General features: G+C 45.5%; 1 protein-coding gene across 1 annotated transcript in view; it reads right to left on the reverse strand.

The window, feature by feature from the left end:
* Positions 1–12,060, reverse strand: part of LOC138510613 (coiled-coil domain-containing protein 17-like) — a 377,034-nt gene that overhangs the window by 140,148 nt on the left and 224,826 nt on the right. The window lies entirely within an intron of this gene.

A 12,060-nucleotide genomic window follows, 5' to 3' on the forward strand; every position in this document is an offset into this window, starting at 1 on the left:
ACATTCACGAGACATTAGACAATCATGCCCACGCCCATTCCGCTGTGACCTGCTGACCTACAGGCTGCACATCAGCACTGCAGCCTGCAGGCCAGGTATCTGTCAGGGTTCAGGGTGGCACTTTGTGGCAGAGCAGAGACAGTCAGTGACCAGTGATAGCAGACCCCCCGCATTGGGGTAGCCCGTGTCAATGCCGGTGCCCAAAAAAGAGTGCTGTGTTGCCCACCGGCAAACACCGGCACAATAAGCACTGCAGGAGGATAACACAAGCACAATGATATTGCCTTGGGAACAGGACGATGCAGTGAGACATGGGTTTGGTACTCTGATTGTGTCGGACCTCCTAACCCATCAGAATCAAGTACCATATTATGGATAATAATGACAAGTAGCATTGGTTACTCAGCACGCCAATACTGGATTTCCTATGATAGCGGTGCTATAGTACCACTGCTCTCAAAGGGAATCCAGTTTATAGATTCCAGAATTAAAGAACTATGGTTCTAGGACAGGGGTCTTCAACCCTTCGCTCCCCAGATGTTTTGGACTGCAGCTCCCACCAGCCCTATAAATTTAGCCGATGATGAGGGATTATAGGGGTTGTAATCCAAAACATCCAGAGAGCTGCAGGTTGGTGACCCCTGTTCCAGAAGTTTGCAGAGCATGATGAGCGCAAAAAACATATTTCGGAAGCAAAACTGGCCATGGATGGGTGAACTTGCCAGCTAGTGAGGCTAACCCACAACACAAAGGGAAGATTACTAAGCGGTGTTTGAGGATTACAAGTGGTGGTAGGGCGGTGTTGGATCCAATTTTAGGGAGTCCATGGGATTTTTGGCTGAATTACTGTTGGTGGTAATTCTAATGATTTTTGGCTTTAGAGTGCAGGATGTACCTCCAGCATTAGGTAAATCCTCCATGTTAAAGCCAAACACGGTAATTCCATTACCGCCCCAAAAAGTGGCCACCCCTTTTTACTGCTCTGTCAAACTCGGAATGAGGCCCAATATGCTGTAGTTTTGAGCTTCAAATCTGGAAATATTTGTGATTGAAGGCTTTTCGTTGCCATGTGATGGAGCCCGGAGCAAGGGAGAATGGGCTGGTAAACTGGGATAACAATCCTGTGGCCTTTTTTTGGTGCCAGTGGATAACATTTTAGGGGATCCAGCAATGGACTTATACCGTGATTGGTTTAAATTAGAGTTTCCTGCGCAGAGTGCCTAGGTACATATATTAATTACAGATTTTGTATAATGCCTATAAGACTGAGGGGAGTTTCTGGAAAAGAAAATTAGAGTGAAAAATGATTAGGAGACTAGACCATAGCAACATTTTGGCACTGACATCTCTTGTTAAAAATATACATTGCTTTTGCTGTTGAAGACTGGCATGTCCACAAGGAGCAGCATAATGCAGTGGGGAAGCAACCTTCATAGGGGGTCATTTTGCAAGTATCCATGGCATAAAGAAAGGTGGTACGCCTGTCTTACCACCTTTATATATGTTCAGCATATTTTGTGTGGTTTTTGAAGGCGGGGGAGGGACACAGCAGGAATTATATTTCTGCCTTCCCTTTCCTCTCTAAAAAGCACTTGATGTTCCGCCAGCATGACATTTTCATGCTGGTTTAAAACCAATGGAGTCCTATGGAATCCACTTGCTTTTTTCCACCAGCAAAAAGCTGCGGAATTCCATAGGAATCCATTGTAAATGCTAATTACCAGGCAGCGTTTTTCTCAATGTACACTGTTTAGTGCAAAAGGAAGCTGTGCAGTTGATTGTTTCTGTTATTTACATCTCCCTTTTGCACGTTGTAGTGCAAATGACAAAAATTGCATGAAGCGGACCTTTTTGCACGTAAGTGCAAATATGTCGTTTCCTTTGTGTAATGTACTTATTTATTTAAAATGAGCCCTGGCCTGATGCCTTGCTGATATTAATGCATTTTCCGGCTTGTAACTGAAGTGTGATATTTGTGGAAATTATTTTGTTTAAAATGAAAACTATATATATGCCTGGACAGGCCTGGATGAGTTGCTTTTTGCAACTACATGTTCAGGATATGCAGACCACTACTTATCTGTTGATGTTTTTGAAGGGTGGCTGCAGAACAGATGTATTTTTTATGGCACAACGAGCTGTAACCGGTGTAGCATATGCCGATCTAGCTCTATCTCACTCTCAAAATCTAGAATAACCACATCAAATGTTTTCTGATTGACAGCTATCATTCTATGATGGACAATCTGGTGCACTCATTCTGTACTCTTTTGAAATACCCCTATGAGAAAAGAGAAGGGAACAAAGAGCAGTTATGAGGGTTCCTGACTACATTGCACAACATCAAACAGAATTTGGGGAGCATAGGAATTACCCACAAAAGGGATGTAGGCTTGAATCAGTGAGTAACCATGTACAATATTCATACATATATATATATATATATATATATATATATATATATATATAGATCTTTATTCAGACAGCCTTAGGATTTCGATGGGAGGATAACATGGCTGTGACATCTGACACTCCATTAGTGCCCAATGAAAGATGGGAATGCTGGGACAGAGGACCTAAGCGATCCATAATTTTAGAAAAGGAGTACCTGAAAAGTGGAATCTGGGTGTATAGGCATCCTTAGAGAAATAAATATATTGCAACATTGTGAATATTTACATATGCATACGGCTTGCACGCATCCTGTATGTAGGCATGTATCAGGTATCACCTATTACTGCGCTTTTCAGGAGTACTCTGTTTCAGAAGACACCTATGGTTGCACCTCATAGTTGGAGAAGAAGTCAACACACCTGCCACCAGATGTTCAATCCAAGAATCAATCCCTCTTTTCAATTTCATGCTAGGGAAGAGCATGCTTTTCACTTGAGGATACTGCTCACACAGAAATGGCAAGATCCAAACTGATTGGGTCAAGGACATTTATAAACAAATAGGTGTTTATCATGAAATAGGTTTACAAAGGAAAACACTGTGCTGAACACATGCTTTACTTCAAGTTCAAATATAGGTGAACAGAGCTACGAGTTAACACTAGGCTCTTGCCCTCAGACTAATGTATCACTGGAATTGACCCTTGCGTTTACGAGTGCTCTAACTAGCACCAACTTTAAACCAAACAAGGTAAGAAAAAGAGTAGGAAGAAGATCAGAAATAAAAAATGAACAGTAAGACTTCTTAGGTGAGTAGATGTTTGGTCATTGTAATTATGATGAGCATATTAAAACATACAGGGATCTACTGGATAAGATGTTGCCGTCCCTGATGGAGAAGGCTGAAGGCTTTGAAACCCCTGTGGTGATGTTATTAAGTTCTGTGAAGTCGCTGGGGCTAAATACTCAAAAGGTGCAATCAGCTACCCCAATCTTGAGGATGACATGGAGTAGTTGCACCCAAACCCATCTTACAAGCAACATAGTATGGAGTAAAGAAAAACATCTCACCCCATGCAAAAGGAACGGAAACATGAGAACTATCACTATACTGCCCCATATGCTAAATTAATGCATCAGTTTAATCCCAACAGTATTAAAGGTTTGAATATCGTTAGAAACATGTTTCCAATGACTGAGCGATCGGGAGACTGTGCATTATGAAGAGAGTGGGCAATAATATCAGGACGAAAACACACATGACCTCAGTTACCACTCAGTTACCCCTGCATGTACGTATTATGTTGTATTTCAAAGTCAAATCCCCATACTTTCCAAACATTCATTTGACGGTTACAACTCATGGAAGAAGAAATGTGTTCATTGCCTTATTGAACACAGGTGTGTGTGACTTTCAGTCTCATGTGAAGTCATATGGGGCGCTTTGAAACACTTCATCACAAAGTAATCCAATGTAGAGCATTGTTCCCCCTAAAGGATTTGCTTCACTGGACCCATCAATCAATGATTGACTATGATTGACTTTCAAAAGTGTCTAGTAGTCAAATATCAAAGTGCTTACAATTTGGTAAAACAAAATCATGCAATCAATGAGAAATCATCAGAGGAAGGTGCTATTTAAGGAAAGATACTGTGAACATGTGCAGGCCTGTTTCCTTCAAATAACCCTGGCAACATAAGTTCAAATATAGAAGCTTCAGAAAATGTTCTAAGCATTAAGTGAGTAGTGGATGAAACCAAATATAGTGAGCCACAGGTAAATAAGACTGGTTAGGAAATCACAACCTTAACCTTGAAGATTTCAGGTACATTGACTACGAATTGGGATTTGGATTGGGAACATTATTTTGGATTATATGACACAATCTTATTAGGGAAAATGTGGTCATCATCAAACCTATCCCTTAATTGCGATCAATGCTTCAATTTTCCAACGTTTTGTACCACTAGGAGTAGAAAGAGGGGAGTGCTCTGGCTAGGTATTTCTCTAGTCCTAGGTTTTAAACTCTCTGGGGTGAACAGCCATCTCATCACTTATTCTGCGGCGGTGTTGGGAAGGTAAAAGCAACCCCCCATGTTTGATAAATGTAAACAATACCATGCTCCATCCCCAAGATCTAAAACAGTTAGAGATGACCTAAAGGATTTAATATCAGACATGAGGAGTATACAAGGTAATGTTTTTGCTGAAGAGATGCACATTTGTATTAGCATCTATTAGAAGATGTTAACACAAAGATCAGAGATGGCAGAATATGGCAGAGTAGGTGTAGAAGATGTAGTATGAGGGGACCTGTATCTGGAAGCTCTACATTACATCTCTGATTGTATGGGGGAGAAGATCCTACATCTTGAAATTAAAATGTTGCTAAGAAAAGTTATTGGACATACTTCAAGTTATTCATCAGCTAAGCCCACATTCAAAGTATCAGAAGTAAATTCAACCATCAACCTCTTCCTGATCCATGTGTAACATTGGTGGGCGGTTAAGGATATGATACTTCATACATGAATAGAGAGCGATCACAAGCCTTTCAGCTTAAGCTTAAATGCCCATTTTCCCTCATCCTCATCTCAGTGACAATACAGTTGCAAGTTTAGAACTATTCAATAACCACTAGAGACTCTGTTGAAATACCGCTTTGTCAGAATAAACAAAGGGCAAAGTTATAGCCTTGGCATAGTTTGAAATGATGCCTAGTTTGAGGGGTGGGGGAGAAAGTCATTAGCTATGATTGGCTGTTGGCTAAAACCTTAGAAGTTGGTTACCTGACTTCCCACTAGAAAAGTGGCAAGCTGAAGAGAAAATGACAGTGATATATGATAGCAAATAGTGTAAAAAGGATGTATTAATCATGTTAAGAAAGATGCATTGACTGTGTCTGTGCTAAATTACCAAGCTAATTTAAAAGGGGCAACTTTGGCACATTATGCTAAGACATTTTGTTTCATAGTTGCCTTGGCTTAAAACCCTGAGTACAACCACAGGATGTTGTATTATCAACAATCTCCACAAAAGCCTTGTTAGAGATTTTGAAGAACCTATATGATCCCTATGATTTGATAAACTGACCATCTCCTGCCAAATAAAGGCAGGATATAGAAAGTATTTCTCCAAACTGGGTAGAGCAGCACATCCAAAATCAAAAAGAGTGTACATTTTCATGCCCAGATTGGATTTCTGTAAATGTATATACAAGTTCATTACAGTTATAGGCAGTACTTTATTTTACATGCTCAGAGCTGCTCTTATGACATGAGAAATGTAGCCAGGAAGTTCTCCAAATGTGGGCTTTGAGGAGTCAGGAATGAAACCCGGACACAAGTTAGCCATGCTTTTGGTTGTCAGGATGTCAACACCAATACTGTTCTGTGTACAAAGTTCTAGTCTGACCCTCAAACTAAAACTAAACTCTAAGGTGTAACAGGAAATATCTTTAACCTTGGGAGCTTTAGAAAAGTGTTCACAAAAGAAGAATACATGGCTCCAACACAAAACATTCTTCGAGGATAGATATCCTTCATCCAGATAGTGGTTCCCTTCCCCTCCATTCCTCTTGGCTCTCCGTAGTTTCACATAGAATAGTTTGTTGTGCCTTTCTAGGCTCACACCAATTGACGTACAAACTTATTTTGACTTTGCAATTGTATTTCCAGAATAATTGGTATGCTTTTCTGCTAGGCTTTTATTTCTCCTCTCCTGGTTCACACATCTATTTTCTAGTCCTGATATTCCCTCTCAGGATCTCTTCACATCAGACAGTTACTGTTGCCTGGTACACTCTCCTGCTAGGACTTCTTGTATTCATACACTTATGATTGCCTGGTTTACTCTCCTGCCATGGCTTTTTGTATTCACACACTTGCGATTGCCTGGTATACTCTCCTGCCAGGACATTTTATAGTCTTATATTCACACAGGGCTTTTGCCCTTCCCTAAAGTTGCATATACACTGTCCTTGGGATATACTATCCGATTTGGGTTTTCCGCATATATGCATAACATATATCCTTTTGCTTGAAAGCTTTTGTTGTGGTTGCATAATCCCCCTTTTTACATCACGTTAATTTGTTCTCTCTTTCTTGATTACTTGTGTGTTAACCACTTTCACTCAGCCAAAATGCCCCAGGCTCCCCACTGCCTCTGGTTGGACTCACTGGCTCTTGTTGGTGTCTTTTGCTTCTCCCGCAGTCAACCAGGGAAGCAGCTCTGTCTGCTTCCTTCTTGTGACCGACTCTTCTTGATTCCTTTGTCTCTTGTGGCTTCCACTTCGCGCTTCTGCTTCTGTCTGGGTGTCATTCGCAGTCGCCGCGACTGGCGATTTCTTCCGCGTTGGAGTTTGAGAGGTCGCAGAGGAGGTTTATTTTAGTCCTTTTTCTGTGTTCGCTCCGCAGCTCCGAACGCAGGACGCAACGCTGCCGGGAGTATTTAAATCCCCGCCTCCCGGCAGGTCGTTGCGTTGCAACCCCCCTCTGTTGTTTACTTTCGACTCTGGGTCCTTCGCTCTTCCTCTGCACCGCGCTTTGGAATTTCTCAGGGGGTACTCCCCTTGGATACTTTCTCCGGGGTTCCGGTTTCTCAGAACACCGTACTTTGTTTCCCATTTCTCTCCGCCGCCTTCCCTGGGCGGCGCTAGCTGTGCCTTTTTCTCCGGCGGGGTCTCCGGCGAGGTGTGTGTCTCTCTCTCTCTCTCTCTCTCTCTCTCTCTCTCTCTCTCTTTCTCTCTCTCTCTCTCTCGTACTCTTACCTTGCTCTTTTTTTGGTCCAGTCAGCGTGGGGTTTCTTCCGTGCTCCTCCGCTGTGCATTCCTGGAACATTTTCGACCTCCACTTCAGCCTCCTCAGCTGCTGCCTTCTCCGCCTGCGCTTCAAGCCTGCTGCTATTGTTGGACTTGGACATCTTGTGGCCACCCTTCAGTTGTTGGAGATCCTTCGCTTCCTTCTTTTTCATCCATGAACAACTGGCCTTCGCAGACAAGTCTTGGCACCTCTTATCAGGGTTTTTTCCCCTTTGCAGGTTTTTCCCTGCAATTTCTGGCTTGGTCCCGGAAAGGAGGTCACTGTGCCGCTGTTCTCACCCAGCGGCCACAGTGGCTTCTCTCCGTGACAGGCCCACGCACCAGAAAAAGGAGAGAGACTACCTGGCACGTCGCGGACTGCAAGAAACCATTGACTCGGAAAACTCAGGTGAGGAGAACGTGGGTACAGGGGAAACTCAGCCAAGGGTACTCGTCAAGTCACAGATTGCAACGCCTAAGAGTATCACGATGTCAGCTGAAGAACAGGTCCAAGAGCTGTGGAAGGCTTTTCAGGCTATGTCCCAGGAGCTACAAGGGGTCAAGACTGAGAATGCTTTGCTTAAACAAATGGTTGCGGCTAGGGAACCGACTCCCTCAGAGTTGCCACCCATGGCGCTGTCCTCTGGGAAGTTTGATGGCTCCCCCAAGAAGGTGAAGGAGTTTCTTGAAGCATGCCTGGTTCATTTCACATTCAGACCCCGTACCTTTGCTACAGATCAGGCCCGGGTGGGTTTCCTAATATCCAACATGACTGGAAACGCTCTGTCCTGGGCCACCCCATTGGTGACTAGTGGAAACGCCATTTTGCAGGACTATTCGGGGTTTCAGAATCTTCTCAAGCAGACCTTTGAACGACCAGAGCTCTCCTTCACAGCCTGCGAAGATCTGTTGGATGTCCGGCAAGGCTCGCTAGACGTTTTATCATATATTTCCTCTTTCAAGACATAAGCAGCCGGAGCAGGATGGCCCGAGGCAGCACAGTATGCCATTTTCAGAAGAGGACTGAAGGAGGAAATTAAAGACGAGCTGGCCAGATCTCCTCGTTCTCCTACTTTCTCAGATCTACTTTCTGCTGCACTTCATATAGAATATCGCCTTCAAGAGAGACGAGTTGAACGTCGGAAGCAAAGGATTCCTGGACATATCTCAGACCCCTCTGTACCCGTTCTCCCTAGTCGCTCTACTAACATCGTTACTGAAGAACCCATGCAGATTGGTGCCAACAGGGCGCCCTTGTCCGCAGCTGAAAGACGTTGCAGAAGAGAGAAAGGACTGTGTGCCTACTGCGGATCAGATCAACATCTTCTCAGAGGCTGTACAGAGCTGTCCAATAAGAGGTCGGGAAACGACTACCCTCGGCGTCAGTATGGACAAGCGACCGAGGGTCTTCGAGCAATCTTCATCGTCCCTATGTCTCTCTGTCAGTGACCTCCTCTGAATCCAAGGAAGACTCCAGGCTGATGGTCATTCCAGTACAACTCAACCTCGGTAAACATCAGGTGGAGACACTGGCCCTATTAGACTGTGGCGCGGTAGGAAACTTCGTTGACACCCTGTGGGCAGACAAGGTGGGTCTCCGTAGGATTCCCCGGGCAGAAGGTCAGAAGGTGGAAGGTGTGGACGGTTCGCCTTTGTCCTCAGGTCCCATCACCCATACCATTGAAGATCTCTCCTTGACGATCAACCAACATAAGGAAGTTTTGAGTTTTGATATTATCAGGGCTGCCCATTTCCCCATCATATTGGGCATTACCTGGCTCCGTCGACACAATCCTCTTATCAACTGGACCGAAAATCAAATAAGTTTCAATTCCCCGTATTGCGCAACCAACTGTTTTTCACTGGAAGGTCGAGCTGATCTGCAGCCAGTCAAGGTGTTTCCCAACAACCATGTTGGTATCCATGCTTTACCCAATTTCTGCTCTGGCTTCTCTGAGGTATTTCAGGAGTGCCTCCATGCCAGACTTCCACCCCATCGGCCAGAGGACTGCACTATCGATCTGGAGCCCAATGCCTTGGTTCCGTTTGGACGGATGTTCGCTCTCACCCAAACCGAGAGACAAGTCCTACGGAGATACTTGGATACCAACATGGAAAATGTTCTCATTCAACCATCAAAGTCTCCAGCAGGAGCCCCTTTGTTTTTCATTAAGAAGGGAGATTTCGCCGATCTTAGACCCTGCATCGACTACAGGGGCCTGAATGCAGTGACAGTCCGTGACCGGTATCCTATGCCCCTTATCACAGACATTATTGAGGCGGTGCAAGGTGCTCGAGTTTTTACCAAACTGGATCTTCGCAACGCATACCATCTGTTGCGGATTGCCAAGGGTGAAGAATGGAAAACCGCGTTTCGTACTCCTCTGGGCCTATTTGAGTATAAGGTTATGCCGTTCGGTTTGGTGAACGCCCCAGCAGTGTTTCAGAGGTTTATGGACCGAATGTTCTCTGACATGCTTTCCATCTCGGTCATCATCTATTTAGATGATATCTTGGTTTTTTTCCCCTAACATGAGAGAACACATAGCACAAGTACGACGAGTTTTAGAGCGTTTTAAGGAGAACAATCTACTGGTCAAGGAGGAGAAGTGCAGATTCGCTGTACCGTCGGTACATTATCTGGGATATGCTCTATCAGAAGGAGGGATCGCCATGGATCCTGACAAGGTACACGTTATCCTTGACTGGCCGGCCCCGACCTCCGTCCGGGAGGTCCAGAGGTTCCTAGGCCTTTCAAATTACTACAGGAGATTCATTCCTAACTTTTCGGAGGTGGTATACCCCATCACCCGCCTACTCAAGAAGACGGCCTATCCCTTTTCCTGGTCTACTGAGGCGGAAAGAGGTTTCTGTCATCTGAAAACCCTCTTTTGCTCTGCCCCGATTCTGCAGCATCCCAACCAAACTCTTCTGGAGACAGACGCCTCTGCTATAGCTGTCGGAGCAGTGTTGCTTCAGTCCTTCAACAAGGTGGAGCATCCTGTCGCCTATCTCTCCAAGACTCTTTCTCCCAGCCAACTCAACTACTCGGTTCTGGAGAAAGAATTGTTGGTGATGAAACTGGCTTGTGAGGAATGGAGGCACCTTCTCATGGGTGCCCGCCATCGGTTCCTCATTCGCACCGATCACAAGAACCTAAAGGCTTTACAGGACATGGAATGTTCAAACTCCAGGCAAGCTAGATGGGCCTACCTATTTTCGCAGTACGACTTCCAGATCACGTACATCCCTGGGTCTCTCAACCGTCTGGCTGACGCTTTGTCTCGCAAGGATTCCCACTTGGAAACGGTAGCTGTCAAGTCTGAGCCATTGTTCCACAGAAATCAGATCCTAGCCATGGTGAGTTCTTTTCTTCAAGAGGTCAAGGCTGCTGTTGCGCAAGAGGCTCCTAATATCTCTTTTTTAGCTGATTCCCCTTTCCAAATCAAGGATGGTTGGGTCTTCTACAAGAAGAGGTGGTATATCCCTGAAGGGTCGTTGCGCCGGAAGATCCTTAAATGGTGTCACGACTCACTCTAGGCGGACACAGAAGCGGAAATGGCACGTTGGAACTTATCTCGAGGTCATTTCTTTGGCCCAACATCAGGAGAGACGTGTTCAACTACGTAAAGACCTGCCCAACTTGTGCCAGAGTCAAATATGCCTCAGGGAAGCCCCTAGGACTTCTCACTCAAGTGGAGATGCCGACTCGCCCATGGGGACTCATCTCCACGGACTTCATAGTGGAGCTTCCTGAGTCGGAGTCATGCACATGTATCATGGTTACGGTGGACTCTCTAAGCAAGTTAGCCCATTTTTCTCCTCTTCCTAGACCTCCTTCTGCCACAAAGATGGCAGAGACATTTGCCCGAGATATCTTCAAGCTTCATGGCCTCCCCGACAAGATAATATCCGATCGAGGAAGCCAGTACATTTCCAAATTCTGGACAGCTTTGTTCTCGATTGGGAGTGGAAAGGGCCCTTTCCTCTGGGTTTCACCCACAGACGAACGGCCAAACGGAACGACTCAACGCAACCTTGGAGCAGTACTTGCGATGCTTCATTTCCCAGCGTCAAGATAATTGGGTTTCTCTGCTCCCTACTGCAGAATTCGTTTACAACAACTCCAGGCACACTGCCACAGGCCTATCCCCTTTTTTTTGTACCTACGGTGTTCACCCGCGTTGTCTAATGCCCGAGGTGCCCAGGTTCTCTAACTCTCCGACTGCGGAAGAGGTGCTAAGAAATGTCAAGGAGACCAGGGACAGTGCATTGCTAAGCTTGACGGATTGTAGACAGCGGAATAAGACTGAAGCCGACAAACATCGCAGGGAAGCACCTTCATGGAAACCCGGGGACAAGGTGTGGTTGTCCACCAGATTCCTTCCCAGATGGACAAAACCTTCTAAACTGTCTCCGCGTTTCTTGGGACCTTTCCCCATTCTCTCCAAGGTCAATCCTGTTGCCTAGCGTCTGAAACTCTCTCCATCTCTCAGACGCATACACCCGGTCTTTCACGCCTCTCTTCTTAAGCCCTACTACTCTGATCCACATCGCCGGCCTCTCAACCGGTATCTTCCTGTCACTGCTGCCAACCAGGAGGAATACGAAGTTTCTGCCATTCGCGATTCTAGATTCCTTCGTGGCCGGTTGGAATACCTCCTGTCATGGAAGGGCTACCCGGTATCGGAGGATTTCTGGGAGCCTGCTTCTCAGATACATGCCCCTCAGCTGTTGGCTAGGTTCCATCGCTTGCACCCGGGTAAGCCCGGGTGGTTGGACTCTACGGGGGGGCATACTGTCACTTGCAGTCGCGGCCATCGCCGCGACTGGCGATTTCTTCCGCGTTGGAGTTTGAGAGGTCGCAG

This window comes from Ambystoma mexicanum, chromosome 6p (assembly GCF_040938575.1).
Source record: "Ambystoma mexicanum isolate Mex_15411 chromosome 6p, UKY_AmexF1_1, whole genome shotgun sequence".
Classification (NCBI taxonomy): domain Eukaryota; kingdom Metazoa; phylum Chordata; class Amphibia; order Caudata; family Ambystomatidae; genus Ambystoma; species Ambystoma mexicanum.